Genomic DNA, 18189 nt, shown 5'->3' with positions numbered 1-18189 from the left:
TCCTTCCTTCTTCCTTCCTTCCTCCTTCCTTCTTTTCTTCCTTCCTCCTCCCTTCCTCCTTCCTTCCTCCTTCTTTCCTTTCTTCCTTCCTTCTTTCCTTCTTTCCTTCCTTCCTTCCTCTTTTTCTTCCTTCCTTCCTTCTTTCCTTCTGTCCTTCCTTCCTTCCTCTCTTTCTTTCTTTCTTTCTTTCTTTCTTTCTTTCTTTCTTTCTTTCTTTCTTTTTCTTTCTTTTTTCTTTCTATGACTCACTAGATCTAGCTTATGCTGAAAGGGAGAGTATTATCCCCTGCATGAATATTAAGAGTCAGGACCACTGGGAGTCATGTTGGAAGCTTCCTACCATGAAAGTGAAAACTACAAGCCTAAAGATTAGACATTTGTTGGGAAGAGACAGATATTAAAAAATAATTCTAGAATAAAATGGTACTTGCAACTATTGCTAGGAACCATGAACTGGAAATATAATGTTTGATGAGAAATTATAATATTGAAACCTGCTTTGAGTATTTCCAAAGAAGACATCTTCTCAGGAAATACATTTTCAACCTCAGTTTTGAAAGATGAGTGGCATTAGCCAGGCTTAGGGAAGGGAGACAGGAGCCCTCTTGGAAGAATGAACTCTATTTTTTTTATTAGAGGTACAGCTCATTTGTGCAAGAATCAGCAGAAATGAGTAGGGGCACTCAGGAAAATAGCAACTACATCCAGGGATCTTAGCAAAAGTAGTTTCAATTTTACTTAAGGGTTGGAAAGGAAATAAAAAAGAGGAAGAACATATGTAGATACCTCTATAAGAAGCTTGGGTAGATCTGGGAGATTAGAATGAAATGCTTTATTGGAAAAAGATGAGGTAAAAGAGAGAACCGTTTGTTCTTTCATTGTAGGTAATGTAATGTTCATTCACTGTAGGTATCGGCGTACAGACAAGCTCTTGAAGATAATGATAGAGATGGGTTAGTGGGCGAAACAGGTTTCTGAGAGACAAAAGGGGAATTTAGAATTCAAATGGGGAGGTTGGGCTTTGGTGGAACCTTGTCTCCGGTAACTGGAAGAGGAAAAGTTCTGAGCAGATGCAGATAGTTATTGAAAGTTGACTTCCACTAGTGTTCACGACCCTAAGAAGCAGAGACTCTGTAAATATTTGTGAACAAGTGATTATCTGAATCACAGCGACACAAGTAGAATTAGAGGAAGGTGAACAGGGAGGGGGAATTTGTGCCTTCCAACAGGGCAAGGAAGAAAGGAAGATGGAATTAACCATAAGTGCTATTGGACCCAGGTCCAGGGAAGATTTTCTCAGTCTAATTAGTATGTTGCTACCTCAGGAGGCTGTTTTAATGTAGGATTTTTTCTCATGTTGTCTCCTAAACAGGAAACAGCACAAGGACTGGTTTATTCAGTTGCATGATCTCGGATCTCTTTTGGGCTTGCTTTCTGAATTAAACTACCCTGGATGAGGCAGGGACCATTCCTTTTCAAGGCAGCAGGGACCCCTTTGTTCTTCAGCTCATGGTGTCTTCCCTGTGGAATATCCCACTGGGTTCCAGGTCAGTGTTGTTTCCTCAGCTTGGATTGAAGTCTTGCACAGGAAGTGGGTGTGAAAAATGTGGAAAGCTGTATTCCTGATAAAGTGTCCATTATTTCTCATCTAAGTCCCCACATGACGTATTCTTTCTGAACTTTTTGCAGTTAGAGCTTTGCTTTTGAAGTAATAGTCTAATTTGTTGGATAATTAAGATGCCATAGTAGTTACTGCCTTTGTTTTGCATTTGATGTGAGGACCTCAGACTTAAATTCAGTGCAGGATCACAGTATTGATGAATGCTCAAGTAAAAGAGGTGAAGAGCACAGATTTTGGGGTAAAAGTTCTTTACACCGGTTTTTCTTCTTCTTCTTCTTCTTCTTCTTCTTCTTCTTCTTCTTCTTCTTCTTCTTCTTCTTCTTCTTCTTCTTCTTCTTCTTCTTCTTCTTTTTCTTTTTTGATAATACCTGAGGATTGAACCCAGGGCCTCTGTACTGAGCAATATCCACTTGCCCCTACCCTCACTTTTTAATTTTCAGACAGGGTCTTGGCAAGTCTCTCAGGATGGCTTGACTTTTGATCCTTTTGCCTCAGCATCCTGGAGTGCTGGTATTAGAGGTGTATTCCACTACACCTGACTATCACTGTTTGTTTGTTTTTTTAGATCCGTAAAATAAGATACTCTTGGAACCTACCTTCTGGAGTTATTTTGAGGATTAACTACTTGTGGACTACTTGGAATACTACTTGTCCCAGCTCTATTACCCTTTGTTACATCCTTCAATTGGTGGTGACTGATGTTTACATATAGATCTTTAACTATAGTACATATATTTCTGTAAGTAAATCCAGATTTGTCTGACATAATCACCTTTTCTTTCCATTTCTTCCTCATAAAATATTTTTACCCCAGGGTTTTAAAAAGAGCAATCTTCCAGATGGTCTCGTATGAATCTTTCAGTTCTACAATTGTGTACATTTTATGACTTCTCTGTGGAGGCAGAGGTGAAGAATAATACATATTCAAATCAATATACCTATTGGTCCTAACCTAAGGCTGATAGATTTTTTAGTTACTTTTCAGCTGGAAAATGACTATTAATCTGACAATTGTGATTTTCTTCCTGTGCATTGTCTTTCCGTGGTAGATTAGATAGGCTGAGCAAACAAAAGCTCTGCTGGTTCACATAATCTGGCAAAAGGCAGAATAGGAAAGCACCAACATCCTGGGAATGTAAGGGCACAGAATCTTCTACAGATCTATACAAAAGATTGTTATTTACCATTAGTGTGAGAAAGACAAGGGGGATGCATAGCATTTTAGGTACCCACTGTCACATTAGCGATGTGAAATAACTGACCAAAGTTTTCAGACCATTTTTCTAGCATGTTGTGGAGATAATTAGCATATTAAGTAGACGACTGTAATAGATCAAACTCTGTTGCCCTTCCAACTATGTGATCTTGTCTCCTGAGCACTGCATCTGGCATTTCTCTCCCCCCGGTGTGATGGCCTCCTGGGAGAAACAGCTGAGTCATTTTGACTTCATAGTGGGGCCAGACGTCAAGACATCCCAAACAGAAGTAATCAGACCTTTCCCTGGCATTCTAAATGAGTCCATTTGAGGTCAACTGTAACTGTTATTTCAAAACTTGGCTCTCATTATGCATTCTTCAGGATGATAGTACGATTTTATTTGTAGCTCTGTTATAATTTGGGTTGTCAGTTCCTGGTTAAGGGTTGGGTAAGTTATGTGTACTTTTTGCATGAAATTCGATATTTGTCCTTTTATTTTGTGTCTATCCTTGGCATAGATATACCACAGGATTTTTTCTATCCGAAGTATCACTGACCGGCCACCCAAGGCTTTATATTAGGGTATGGCCTTCTCTCCTTACTTTATTTCATGTTTCATTCATACTGTTCTGATTATGTCCATATAACATTAAAGTCACAGGCATGACAGAGGGCAGATTTGGACACTGAGGGAAGTTCTCTTTATGCTCTCAATTTGCCAGAATGAGACCAACTTCCTTCTGAAAGCTCCAGGATGCTATCAACTTATGGAAACTCCACTGTCATACTGGTCATGAATTGGCAATTGTCAGATACATAGATGTCTTACTTCCACTGTATAGAAAGAAGAATCCTGACTTGGGTGTGCCCTATATCCTAGAAGACATCACATAAATACTAGAGAATAGTAGACAAGAGGTGCTCACAATGGCTCACTGATACCCTAGGACTACTGTTGGGGTTAGTAGTTTTGACAGTGTTAAGCTAGCTAGGAAACAGAGGCAAACACATATGAGTTTTGTATTTCTTTAATATTCCTTTTACTAGGGTATCATTTCTTGCATTATCTTTTCTCCCTTGCTTGAACTGCAAACAGGAAGCATTTCCACAAGAGGTCCTGGGCTCCCTAACTCCCTCTTAAAGAAGACCTTACGTGTCTTCTCCAGAATCATCTCTTGAGACTTATTCTTTGATTTACTAAGAAATGAGACTTGGCTCCAACTGATGCATTAGACAGTGGAGTTTTATTTCTTTAGATTACCCTGGTCCTCTAACAATTGAATAGTGTGGAAGGAACACACTTTCACCCTGCGAAAAGTTAGTCTGTCAACATGAGAGGAAGGGGAAAAGCCAAAAGGCAGAAGTCTGGGAGTGGAGTGGAAGTTCGTCTCCCCAGGGCCTAGCTTGGTGCCTTCTTGCTGAACAGTTGCCACTTGGCAGAGGTTTGTTGATGAATAAATGAATGTATGAAAGCTAAGTCAATGTGAATAGTCAAGTTGGATTAACTCTAAGCCTGCCCTTTCTTTTCTTAAAAATGTTGAATTAAATCCAGTTGTACTTCAGACTACCAAACTATTTGAGAAAGTTCCTTTCTATTTCTTCCATTTCTATTTATTTTACCCTTGGGTGGTGAAGAAAGAAATGCTTCAACAGTTATTTGTTGTTTAAAAGGACTGGCCTTTTGTATTTGATATATTCTTTAGTGTCCACATTCCGCACATTTGCTTATTTTTTCTAATGCAATAGCGTTCCCAATAACATCTTATTATGTGACCCTTGTGATTAATGTGTAGCGGATTTCCTAGCTGAACCTTTACATTTTGTCCTTTCCATGTGTCTCTCCTACATATTTTTCCTAATCCAAATTTTATTATGTAAAGTGACCACACCATGAACTTCATAAAAGTGACCTTGAAGTTTCAAATGAAATGAGACGTATCTCCTAAAATTAGACCAATGTGTTTCAAAAACAGGAATGTACTCTTCCCCAGAAATGTTGGCAAGCTTCTGAAATATATGCACATTAGTCAGGCTCACTGATCTAATGTGACATCTGACAAACTGAGTGAGAACATACTTGTAGTAGATATGTTTACACAGCAGTATGGTCAGTTTTGTGGTCCTGCAGGATGCTACCAAGATCTGTAAGGTAGAGCAGAAAATCTGAATCAGAGCCCACCCATCCCATTCAGCACATACAATTTCACCTTACCTTTTAGCCAGCATAATTCAGCAAACTATACATAGGCACCAAGGTCACTTTTAAGTAAAATAAGCATCCACTCCAAAATGCTATTTATTAAATATTCCTTCTTGTTTATGTAACACCACTTTAAAATAATGCTCATTAAAACATATATAGGTAATTTTCCATCTACCCTAAAATTCTATTCATTATATATTTCACTTCTTGTTTATATAATACCACTTTAAAAAGTACTCATTAGAACATATATAGATAACTTCACATCATATTTTTTCTTGACATTTATTTTTATCATTATACTTTTTATTGTTATATCACTTATAGTTTATCTGCCTCCTGCCCTGATTTACTGGATCTTTCTTTTTCTTCTTAAATAATAGCTTGTACTATTCCTGCTTACTAAATATTGAGTCACTTCAAAATTCAGTGCAACAGCTATATTCATATTTCTTTTTCTTCTTCTCTCCCTGTCATTCTGATGCACAGAATTCAAATTTAATAAATAATACTCTTAAGTCTGCCCTTATGTGATGACCTTTCCTTGCCTCATCCCCAGACTCGGGTCCCACTCACAACACATCCTATTTTCAAATAATCACCTTGTGAATTCAGATACTTCTACGTTCTTCAGGTACGTCTTTCATCTTTTCATAGAAAGTTGGAATTTCTTCATATTTGTCACATTTACTTGTGCTGGTTCTCAGTGCTAAACACTCTAGAGCCATGGTTCTCCAAGGTCGGTATGTCCATAAAGCTGAACAGATGCTATGTGCAAAGCAAAAGAGCATTTCTCTGTGTGCATGTGGAGTTGGGGCAAAGCTGAGGCTGAGGCCGCTGGCAGCTACTTTTCCTTCCTGCAGAAAAGGAAACTTGCAGAAAAAGAAGCTGTCAGATGAGAAGCACAGACAAGCAGTGAGGAGAGATGAATGGAAGTGGAATCAGGAGGTAAGGGGCCCTTGGTGAGTTGCTTCTTGCAGTTTTTTTCAGTGTTGAATCTAGTTCAACAAACCTAGTAGCTTCTTCGGCTTCAATTAGAGTTGAATCTGTGCCACTTGAAATCTAGTCCTAATCTAGATGTTTTTCCTAATTTCAAACTATCCTCCTCCAACATTGCTGGCAATCTGTTTCCGAAAAATCTTTTAAAAAGTTTCTCAGTAATTCTTTTTACAGAAACTTCTATGGTACTATTCCCTACTTGAGTGAATCTGTACACTTTGGGCTTCATTTCAAAGCTAAAAAACAGCTATTATCTGTGAGTTTCCAGACTTTCAAACCACTAAATGATGGAGGACATAATTTAAAGAATATTTAAGCATCAAACACTCTAATCCACTTTGGAGGTGAAAAGGGTTTGTCTTAGGAAGCTGCAGAGTTCTTCACACTGTCAGTGAGAATGGATCCCAATCATCGAAGACATCTGGACTACATCTGATTTAAATTTTGGACTCCTACGAGCTCAGCCTGCAGGCTCTTTCTTGGGGAGAGTCAGGGCTTTCAGAAAAACTAAAAACCAATTCAGTTCCTTTTTCTGCTTCAAGCTGCTGAAACCATACAGTCGACAAAGCAGATAAATGGCCAAATTCACCGTGGAAATGCATTGCCCAGGCGATTCCAGTGTGTCTTTGCAGACAATTTTGCCATTCTCTGGACTTCTGTGCAGCAGCGACGGAACAGTAGAGTGCGTTGTCCAAACTCAGTTGGTCTTAAGGGACTGGTCAGTTAGCCCTTATGAAAATACTTTCTTTAAAGTAATGCATGGACAGACAACTGTAGCAGTATTGGATTCAAACTGTCAGAGTTTATTCCTTGGGTATCTGGGAGTTGGAAGAGTGTCTTCTGATAAGCAGACTTGATTTATTTTTCTAAACTAGTGAGTTTGAATGTGTTAGGATTCACATATTGTTCACTAGTTAGTAATTAACTTACATCAAGTTATTTTATAAGAGCATTGTTATGGTTTGTGTTTGGGTGTCTCCCCAAAGAGACATGCAGTCATGGGGCGGGCTTTTAGAGTTTGTAATTGATTTGTGGGTGTGAGTGCTACACCCGACCTGGGGCAGATGGTTTGCATATGTAAGGGAGAGAAAGAGGCTTCTTTCTGCCACTCCTCCCTTTTGCTCTTGCTGCTTTTTGCTGTCTTCCGCTACCATGAACTGTTGCCCTCTGCCATGTGCCACTCTGCCTTGGAGCCAGCTGAGTATGGACTGAAATCTCCACAAACTGTGAGCGAAGCAAACCTTTCCTTCCTTAATTTTTGGAGTCAGGTATTTTGTCTCAGCAATGACAGAAAAGTAATCAAGACAAGCACTGTAACATCCACCAAATCTTTGCAATATCTTTACAATGTGTGACAAGTTCCTTTGGACCTTAGAGGACATTAGGTTGCATGTGAAGGGCATCTGATCGTACAGTGAAGACATGAATCTGGCACAGACAAGATCCAACTGCAGTAAGTGAGGGGCCAACAAAGTTGCACTCGTGGAGTAGTTCACTAGAAACTGGTGCATGGATTCCATCTTAGCTACCTTTGAGATGGTGGGCTTTCCCTGCTTTCATCTTCCTATCTAATAAGGGAATAAGATGGAGATTTTCTGTGTGTAAAGGGATAATAAACTTATGCAATACTTTGAATGATGGAGCAATAGTTCAATAATTCGGGTAGTCAATCTTTTTCTTCCTCAGTGATGATAACAGGTTTGATATTGAATTGTGCCTGGGCTGAGTGGTCCTGAAGTTATAAATTAACCTGGGTCTTATATTCCAAATATTCCCCAGGATCTTCATGCTTTCATAAATGCAAATTTTGTGATGTAACTGAATACTCATAGGGTTCTGAGTTTGAATTGTGTGTTTCAGGCGTAGAACTGAAGGCAAGTGAGTGACTCAGGTTTTCCAGTGTTTTGTTTGCTGCTGGAGGAGCAGCTCCAGAGAGGAGGTGATGAAAGCACGTAGCTATGTTGCCTGTGAGGCCTCGCTCACCCACGGGCCAGAAGCAACACAAGCTGGAGTATATTCCTTTTCAGAGATACACACTCTATATGTAAATTCATGTACAAATACATGAATAATACATCTAATACACATTTAAAGTAGAAATGTGTATAATATAATTTGGGGCAAATTAAGCACATTAATGATTTAATTTCCACAGGAAGCTGTAGGGTGGTAATCCTGTTTATCTCATTACACTTTTGAAAGGGTTTGTTTTACAGCCAAAGTAGGAGGAGTCTCATGACATTTCCCCTCAGTGATGATAACAGATAAAGCCCCGAGGATGCAGGGGACAGTCCTGAGGATGGGGGTGAGCTTACCTGTCACTTCTGCCTTGCACTCTGGCCTGAGCCTGGTGGTTTTCCTGCCCCCACTTCCTTGTTCCCAATTAGCCTACAAGATGCTGCCAGATTTTTCCTTCTAAATTACAACTCTGATTATGTAATTGCATAGAGCATAAATTTTGATAACTCCTTGGTGACTATTAAATTAAATAGAAAATGTGTCAAACTAACATTCAGAATTCTCTAGAATACGATTTAAGCCTTTTAAGATATCTAATTAAACCTTTTCATTTTTATGTTCTGTCAAATTAGGTTATTTACTGAACAGTTCCTTGCCTTATAAAGTCATTTCCCTCAATCCCTGCTGCTGGATTCCTTTATGTACTGTAAGGCCTATTTCAAAAAGCCACTGCCATATTCCTCCGACTACCAGGAAGCCTGCTGTATTCTTCCAACAGCATTTGTGTGCCTGATGAATACCTGCACTCAGGCGTGAGTCTGCATGAACCTTTCAGGGTCAGAGCTTGGTGTCCACCTTTGTCTTCTACCATGTCGATTTCCCCAGCATGGTCACATGGCAGACCTCCAGGGACTATTTCTTGAACCAAAAATTGAGCTTGAATGTTTTCCACGTTTTGCCCATCCACTTCATTACCATTATGCCCTAGGATCAAGCTCAGGGTTCCTCCACAAATTCTTCTCTAACAACGTCAGCCGGAAGTTTCCCTTGTAATTGGGTAAATCTTACTAGTTTTGGAAAGGCTTGGTATATAAGTACTGTTTTATTTAAACTAGTGTAAGTCAGAACTGCTCAGGATGGGTTGGCAGAGATTGCTAAGTTCAACAGTAGACGGCTCTTAGCTTCATCATAAGGTAAGAAGTGCTTGCATTAACTTTTGCACAGCAGGTAGCACCTACAATTTTTGTCATTGTCACCAGGTAAATGGTGATGTTTATAATGGAAGAGACATTTAGTGTCTCTGGGGACCTTCCATATTATGGTACACATTTTTGGACTGTATCCACCCTAGAACTCAGTTTGAATTGGGAACCAAGCATGTATTGGTTTTTTTGTTTGTTTATTTGTACGTTTGCCATGCATATTGATCACATTCATCATAAGGAATTTGCTCCTGTATATAATTTTTCCCTTACCCTTCCCTTTCCATCAACCCTTTTCCCTCTCCACTTTGGTTTTAAAGTCCCAGGTGGTTCAGAGGTACGTCCACAGTTAAACGTCATTGATTTGGAGATCGGGTTATGGCAGTGCCAGAGAATAGCTCTTCTTCAGGCAGAAAGCAATATGCCCTTGAATTTGCTTTTTTGATACAGTATTTTTACAGTATACTGAAGAAAATGACATAGATACAATATTAATGAGCTTTAATCCTCAGATACTTAAGTTAGAGTAGTAAAAGAAATTCACACTCCTAAGGACACAGGATGGAGTTGTAAGCAATAACTGATACAAACTGAGCATTTAAGAATTTACCTTTTTAAAAATCCTGCGTGAAGGTGTATGACATCCCATCATTTGTGAGACTTCAGGTCTTAGTCCAGCTATTCCTATTTCTACTCAAAGGAAAAGCATAATTCTCTTTTCTCCTACAGTAAAGCTTTCAGTTTCCCTGTGTCTTAGTCACTTTCTTGTCACGAGTCCACAACCCTTTTACACCCACAGGTTAAAGAGGGAGAGGTTTGTTTTGGTTCACAGTTCATAGAAGTTTCAGTTTATAGTTTGCTGGCTCCAAGGAAGGTTGGCATGGCACAGGGGCACAGCAGAGGACAACTGGTGAGGAAAGCTGCCCTTGGCCTGGGAAAGGGGAGGCAGAGAGAGAAGGGAGGCATCTAGGAGGTAGAAAAACCATTCCAGACAGTACCCAGAGCGACCTGCCTCCTCCTACCAGACCCCACCTTCTGATAGCAAGTCAGCCACAAACCCTTATAATCTCATCACCTTCTGAAAGGCCCACCTAGGAGCACATGAAGCTCTCAGGAGACAGCTAGATCCAAATCGTATCATTTTGCAATGCTTAGATGACTACTTTTGCCTTTGTGCTGCTTGATCCATGGACTGATCACTAAGCTCTTTGGATTATTCTTGCTCTGTTTTTCCAACCTTCTAAAATAAAAAGACGATAGTTTTGCATCTGTATTTGTTACTAATTTCTCTGTCAGAACCCCTTTCTGTTTACAAGGGGTGATCAAACTATACAATGAGTATTTAAATTAGAGTAAACAATACATTGCCTTTAATACCACTCAAAATACTCGCCTTCATTTGGAACACACTAATCTCATTGTTCTTGCCACTTTCTGGGGCAGTTCTGGAAGTCCTGTTTTGTGTATTTACAAGGTGTGATTAAAAAAAAATACAGTGGCATCCAACAGAAAGGCGGGCTTGTAAAAACATTGTGATGTGCCCTCACTCACCTGTTTTATTAGCATCGATTTCTATGAATATCTCTTGGATATCCATGTTCCACCCTCATGTGAGGAACACTCATCCTCAGCAGGGCTAGCAGTGTCCTTCTCACACTCTTTATGAGGGGATGAAGGGTAAAAGAGCAACAGGATTTCAGCAAGGCCAGTGTAACTGCATTTGTGTGTTTTATCTCTCACTTATTGCAGCTACATCAGAATCTACTTCTACCTACGGCATCAAAGCACACACACAATTGTAAAGGAACCGAGTTCAAGACATGTGTCTGTAGTGCCCATCCAAGGTCCACGTGAGGGATACTAAAATACACATTGAGAGTGTGAAAGCAGCACCAGTCGATGTGCCCTTTGGTGAGTATACTCATTTGCTTTCCATAGAAATAAATTTCTGGGAACATGAGCAAACTCTTACAAAGCTAACAGATTTCTCCAGAATCTCAACTCAGTGAAAGACTTAATGACTTGTGTCTTTCTAGTTTTTCCTTTGACTTAGTTGATTAGAAGACTGCTTTTCTGCTTTAAGGCAATATCTTTGGTTGATTCTGTACATTTCTGAACCATTTTGGTTGCTGTCACTCAGCTCAGTGTTCCAATTTCAAGCTCACAATTTAATCCAAAGCTCAAAATCTACCCCATCTTTCAGGAACCTCCAATGTCCTGGGATGGAAAAGGGAGGAAGCAGGGGGCATCTCTGAGGTATTAATGTGGCCCTGGGTTTAATTCCTGCTGGTCGTCTGTGGGTGCTTCTCTCCTGGCCTTCTGTGCCTCTATTTTGACCTTCTCCTGGGGCATTGGTGCAGTTTCCCCACTGCCCCATCCTCTGAGGGCAGAACCCCATGTTTTCTAGTGCCCCAGTTCCCACCATCAGTCTTTGAACCATGGCTTCTTGCTGCCACAACCCTTTGCCTTTGCCTGGACACCTGATGAACAGTTTTCTTGGGTACATGGTAGTGAGAGACAGCTAATACTTATGTTCACTTAACAGCCAATTTCTGCAAAGTCTATCTGGACCTTAACAACTCAACTTACTCTTTCTACCATGATGTCGTTCTTATTCTCTTTTCCCTGTGCTAATAGATGAAAGGGAAACATGCTTACAGATAGTATCTTCTCTTGTAGGAAAAGCTCTCTTGGACTTGTTCCCATCTTCTCACTCTTCAGGCTATCCAGAGAAGAACAGTCCTCTTAGTCTCCACACACAGACTTGGAAGAGAGGACCCCCAAATGGACTTCAAAGGCAATGTCTGAACCTCCCTTTTCTTGTGTAACAGTCTTTTCAACCATATCTGCAGTTAGAATTACCTAGGAAACTTAAAAATCTCATTGCCAAGGGTGGTGTCACAGACCAATCAAATATCCCCATCAGAGGCATGGAGGCATCACTAGTCCACAGGCTCCCAAAGACTTCAAGGCACAGTCGAGGTTGGGATTCAACATGCTAGAGCAGAAGTAGGGGTGAGCCTGACTGTGGAGAGCCCGGTGCTGTTACTTCTTGTAAACCCAAATAGGTGTCAGGTGCTAAGTACAGGTGTTGACATTCTTTACAAAATTTTAGGGTAGTTCTGTTGGTACCAGTGGTGGAGCATAGCTAACCACTCCAGGAAAACAATCCCCCTCCACATCTCGTTACACAGAATGAAATGACAAACTCAAATAAGAAAAACCAAGTGAAAAAAGGCCTCCTAATTCCTTCTGAAAGGGAGGTGACCATAAAGTTAAAGAGCACCAAGTATTTGGTTTGCAAATCAGTTGTACAGATGAATGCAATCAGCTTGTTTTTTATTTCTACATTTCCAGGACAAATAAAAGCAGGCGTTACATGTGGTTACTCTTTTGTCATTCTCTCCCCCACGTTGTGTAAGGAATGCATAATGGGGGGGCTTTTTTGTTGTGGCTTAGCTGGTCATGCTTTGGTTGTAGTGATTTGTAGAATGAGTGTCACTGAGGAAAAAATTTCCATTTATGAGAATGAGAAACACAGTCAACTTGAAAATTTGAGGAACAAAGGAAGGATTTTGTTAGCAAGGAGCTTTGGTGACAAGATTGGTGTAGAGGTGTCTTAACCATGTAGGAATGGGTACTTTACAGTGGAAGGAACAGGGGATTCAGAATCTGGGTTTGTTGTTGTTCTGGTCTTGATTGTGCTGCTAACTGCTCATGGCTGCATGGTTTACTGCACTTTACATGAAAGAGTTTTGAAAGGCAGGTAGAGCAGTAAACCAGTGTATGGAGTATACATCCAACAGCCAGGGACCTGGTTTGGTGCTGATGGGACACTCTATTCTCTGTGCCTCAGTTTCCTCATCTGTAAAATGGAAATCACAGTGGCACATACAGCAAGGTTGTTATGACTAAATGAGTTGATATTCTAAAGTGTTCTGTGTAAACAGCTGTTAAAGAAAAAAGCAAGATGTCTGAGCATCCCCTGTCTTCCTGGGCCATGGACCAAGGACGATTAATTACTCACCATAGTAACACAGCCAGAGTCCTAGCATTTGTGCCTGTTTCCAGAAGGTGCCATGAAGATGTGTAGTGGTACGTGTGCAGGGAGCGGTAGCAGGGAACTGGGATCTCTGATGACTGCCAGTAAACCTGCCTCACCTTTGATCCAGAGATTATTGTTCTGTACAGTAAAGCAAATCTGGGCTTTTCTTAAAGGGAGAACTGTGACTTCTAAGACTGTTCTACACACTTCCCTAAAGTTCTTAATAGAGAAATGTTTTCCAAAGTTTTTCTCTAAATCTGTGATTTCAACTGTATTCAATTTGTTTTATGATTTTCATTGTTATTTCTTCTTTGACTTTTAGGTTATTAAGAAATGTAAAACAACGGACATTTTCTATTTTTTATTACTGATTTCTAATTTAATCCTATGGTAGACAGCATAGTATGTTCTTTTCATTTTATTGTTACTTTTTATTGACTATGGCATGTCATGAAAAAATGTTCCATACTTGCTCAAGTAGAATATATATTCTGCTAATGTTGGTGTACACTCTTCTAGAAATGTCAGGTAAGCAAATTTGTGTGATAGTGCTATTATCTTTTTTATATCTCTATTGGTTTTTATATCCTTACTAATTTTTTTGTGCACTTGTTCTGTCATCATCGAGAGGGTTTTAGAAAAATCCAACTATAATTGTGGAGCTGTCCATCATTCTCTTCAGCTGTATCAGTATTTGCTTTATTTACTTTGAAGCAAAATATTTTCCTAGTAATATTTTTACTGAAGTCTACTTCATCTGATATGAATATTGGCAGTCCAACTTTGTTTTGAATAGTGATAACTTGGTATAGCTTTTGCCATCTTATTACATTTTGTCTGTCTTTATATTTAAAGTAAAGTGGTTGTATCAGTAGGTAATTTGGTCTTTTTTTTAGGGCTGATGATCTTTGCCTTTCAATTGGAGTGTTTAGGCACTTTCACTTTAATGTAATTATCAATAGTTTGGGTTTAAATATTTATCCTATTTATTCCATCAGCTCTTCCGTTTTTCTTAACTTCTTTGGAACTAATAACTTCTTTCACTTTTATATACGTTTTAGCTTATTCTACTCTTTGAAGTGGTTATTCTAGATTATATATCTTCATTTTAACACAATTTACCTATCACATTATTTTCTTTAAAGTTTAAGAGTTTTATAATGTTATGTTATTATTTCTTCTGTGTCAGCTTTCGTACACCATTAATTTAATGGATTTTTTTCCTGCATGTGTTATGAATCATCTATGCAGTATTTTTAGCTTTTTGACTTAAATACTATTTTTATGTTTTAAAATGATGTTCAAAAAAAACCTCTAAAATTTTTATATTTATATACACATTTTATTTACAATGCTGTCCATTCATATATCAAAACTTCCCTCTAGTATCATTTTCCTTCTTCCCTAAACACTATTTTTAAAATTTCTTGAACTGCCAGTAGATGTTTGCTGGCAATGAATAATGAATGTTTGCTTTTGTATATGTGAAGAAGCCATTAATTGCTCCCTTTTTTATTTTTTTTTTTTTTTTTTTTGAAGGCTATTTTTGTGAGGGATATAAATTTGGTTATTTCTTTTTTTTCCATTGTCCTCTGGCTTTTGATGTTTCTAACCAAAAGTTTGATGTCACTCTTATCTTTGTTCCATAGTATGTTATATAGCTTTTTCCTTTGGTTATTTTAAAATCTTTTCCCTTAAATTATTGGCTTTTAGCAATTTCACTATGATGTGATTTGGTGTAGGTTTTTTTTTTCCATATTTCTTTAGGTTTTGACCATGGAGATTATTGGATTTGTGGCTTTTAGTTTTTACCAAAAATTATTTTTTTATCAAATATTTTAATTCACTTATTCCTTTCTTCTCTCACTTTTGTATTTCTTCTTGTAGGGATGTTAAGGGAAGATATGTAACAATTTTAGTGTCTGTGGCCTTTAATATGAAAGATGATATGGTAAGCAAGAAAATTTCAACTTAAAAACTCACTTTGCTCTTTTATATCACTGATAGTAAAGTAGATTGAATAATAGCAATTCTTTCCTCCAAGAGAATAGGTAATGTACATTTACCTTTCTCAGCACAGAGGATATTAACTGAAATTTTGAAAATTCTTCTGAATAGTTTTAAATATTGCAGGCATGTACTGAAATTGTAGAATATTTTTCTTTTAAGAAAATCTATAGCTTCATTGTCTATCTCCATGAGATTGTTACTTCACTGAAGGACTTCTGAGATATTGTGAAAATGTCATTTAGGCCAATAACCTTGTGTTCATGCCAAGTAGAAGTTTAAAGATCCAAGATAAATTATACACTCCAAAATAAGCTAATTATTTTGTATGGCTGATACTGTCATCTTATGTAGCAAGAGGATTGATTATTATAACTAAATTAGCAACTGGATATTTTGGGAGTGTGTGAAATGGAAAAAATACTTTAATAGCATGAGTATGTATAGTACTTTAAAATTTAGGAGCAAATTTCTCAACATCCTGTGAGGTAAATAGGAAGAAATCACTATTATGTAAATAGTAAGGTCAATTTTCAAGTCTGTTCAAGGGATTGGAATTAGAATGCCTTTGGATTTCAGAGGGAAATTTTCTTTCCAAATCTTGGTCTCTGGTGAGTCACACTGGTGAGGAAGAAACTCTGCTCATGAGATCTTTACTATCTGTTTTACTACTTTTGTGTATCTCTGTTATAGTTAATGTGAAACCAAGGTTACTTATAAACCTTTACATTAGTGTAAATGGTAGTTTATTTACATTGTCATTTAGAAAATGCAATGGTATTGTTCTAGTCATGGTAAATAAAATATATTAGAATCATCTGTGGACTGAAGAAGCATGATTGCTCTATTAAGCACTTTCCCAGACATTTAAATCAGGTTTATTATTTATAAGTAGGAGCTTGTTGAGAAGTTGAACATGTTTTCTGTAGATATGTATATGTGCATATATACACACATGTTTGGTAGGGAGGAGGGGCAGTCTGTTTCCATAGCAATGGCTATTGAAGCAGTGTGAGATAGCAGCAATAGTTGTTTTAATGCCAGGAATCTGAAGAAAAATGAAGGCAAGAGTTAAAGTGAACTTGAAGTGTTTCTCCTGATGATTGAGATGTTTTGAAATACTATTTCCCATTCATAGATCAAATGTAACCATGTTATTAATTTTATAAGAAGAAATTATGTTTTATAATTGCTTTCATACATGGAGGATATGCATTTCTTCTAAATAGTTTATTTTTTATATAAAAAAGTCTAGAATAGATATTGGTTAGAATTGATTTAGCTCCCAAAAGATTAGAAATTTTTTTAAGCTCAAGTATTCTTAGTTTGTGGTCTATTATCTTGAGGAAAACAGGATATCCTCAGACACATCCAGGGTGTGTGTCAGACATATCCAGGGTATTTCATTCAGTCAGAAAGCTTCAGAGAAGGGGCTGTGACTGGGCAGCCTATCCCCTTTTATTAGGAAAGCAAAATACCAGAAGCCCACCTGGAGACTTTCAGGACCTCTCATGACAAGGACTGGGTTACACGACTATAACTAGCTACAAGGAAAACTGGGAAATGAAGTTTGACAGACTCAATCTAATCATGACCGATCACCTGAAACTGATCACATTTCTATCCTACAGAATACTGTGCAGGAGTGAGTGATGGGTGGCAATGAATAGTGTCTGTCACATAGGTCACACATGCCTCATTATTACCATGTCAGCAGTTCTGTATAATAACGTGCCCCACACATTCACTGAAAGAGAATTCCTTTGTATTCTAAACATCTCTACAGATGTTGAAATACTCCTGAAGTAGCTTTATTTATTGATTCTGTCTTTTTTACATCCATGGAGGAAAACACAACGGATATGTTAAATATTTAATTACAGATCCAGAATACAAAGAAAATAACAACCTACCTTTCAAAACATGTAAAAAATTTTCACAAAACTTTTATGTAAGCAAAAGTGTCTTCTATGTTTAAGCCATGCAATAATTGCACACAGAATATTGGTATTTATTTTTGTTTGACTTTAGACTCTTTGATATTGAGCAGATACCAGGTGGGGTCATATATTCGTGTTCCACCATTCAACCATCAAGATGCTGAAATAAATATTTGACAATATAATAAAATCTTGGTTTGTGAGCATAATTCATTTTGGAAACATGCTTGTAATCTAAAGCACTTACATATTAAAGTGAATTTCTCCACAGGAAATAATAGAAACTCAAATGATTCATTCTACAACCACAAAACATTCATATAAAAGTGGTTACAGTAGTGTAATATAATAGAAAATGATAAAGAAAATATAAAATATAAAGAAAAATAAACATATTAACTTGCGCTACCAATCTTTCTGGCTGGTGTGAGGGAGAGGAGAGAGGAGGGTTACTGTGCAGAATGACTTTCTCTATCACTAATGGAATCGCATTGTCTACTGGCCCAATGGAATCTTTTGTGTGTGTGCAGCTTTAACAAGGAACCTATCCAATGACAATTGCTTTTGCCTCCTTCTGAGGATTTTGCAGAAATGTGATATTGTATTGCTAATAAACAGATTCAGATTCATAGCTCCCATTGCTACAGCCTTATTTGCGTGGTGCTTTTCTACAAAATTTGGCACTGTTGCCCACAATTTACACATTTCCCCAGTCACATTTGAAGTGAGAGATTTCTCCACCTTTTTCTCCAGATGCTCTGCAGATGAGATCTCCTCCATAACTTTTTGCTTTTGGGAGATGATCACTCACAATTCTGCAGTGGTGGGAGAAACAGAGAAAAGGAGAGAGAGGGAGGGAGTGGAAGAGGGAGACGGAGAAGGAAAGGGAGAGAGGGAAGGGGGGCAGAGGGAGAGGGAGGGAGACAGAGAGGCAGAAGGAACATTGGCTTAGTTGTGATCATATGGCAGTTGGTGTTATGTACTACTTGTATTGCAAGACATTAGTCATTTAGCA

At 38.2% G+C, this 18189-nt stretch overlaps 1 long non-coding RNA gene across 4 annotated transcripts in view; it reads left to right on the top strand.

Moving 5' to 3' along the window:
* The window catches only part of LOC106147804, a 98497-nt gene that overhangs the window by 50474 nt on the left and 29834 nt on the right, over positions 1–18189 (top strand). For 2 of the 4 annotated variants that reach the window (XR_001232778.1, XR_001232777.1), the window contains 3 exons: positions 5886–5970; positions 6564–6698; positions 10932–11093. This is a non-coding gene — a long non-coding RNA (uncharacterized LOC106147804). The remainder of the gene's footprint in view (positions 1–5885; positions 5971–6563; positions 6699–10931; positions 11094–18189) is intronic. The other 2 variants (XR_001232779.1, XR_001232776.1) reach the window with 2 other exon arrangements.

Source organism: Chinchilla lanigera, unplaced genomic scaffold, assembly GCF_000276665.1.
Source record: "Chinchilla lanigera isolate Chin_1 unplaced genomic scaffold, ChiLan1.0 scaffold00009, whole genome shotgun sequence".
In the NCBI taxonomy this organism is placed as follows: domain Eukaryota; kingdom Metazoa; phylum Chordata; class Mammalia; order Rodentia; family Chinchillidae; genus Chinchilla; species Chinchilla lanigera.
This window is presented reverse-complemented; position numbering and strand designations above follow the sequence as displayed.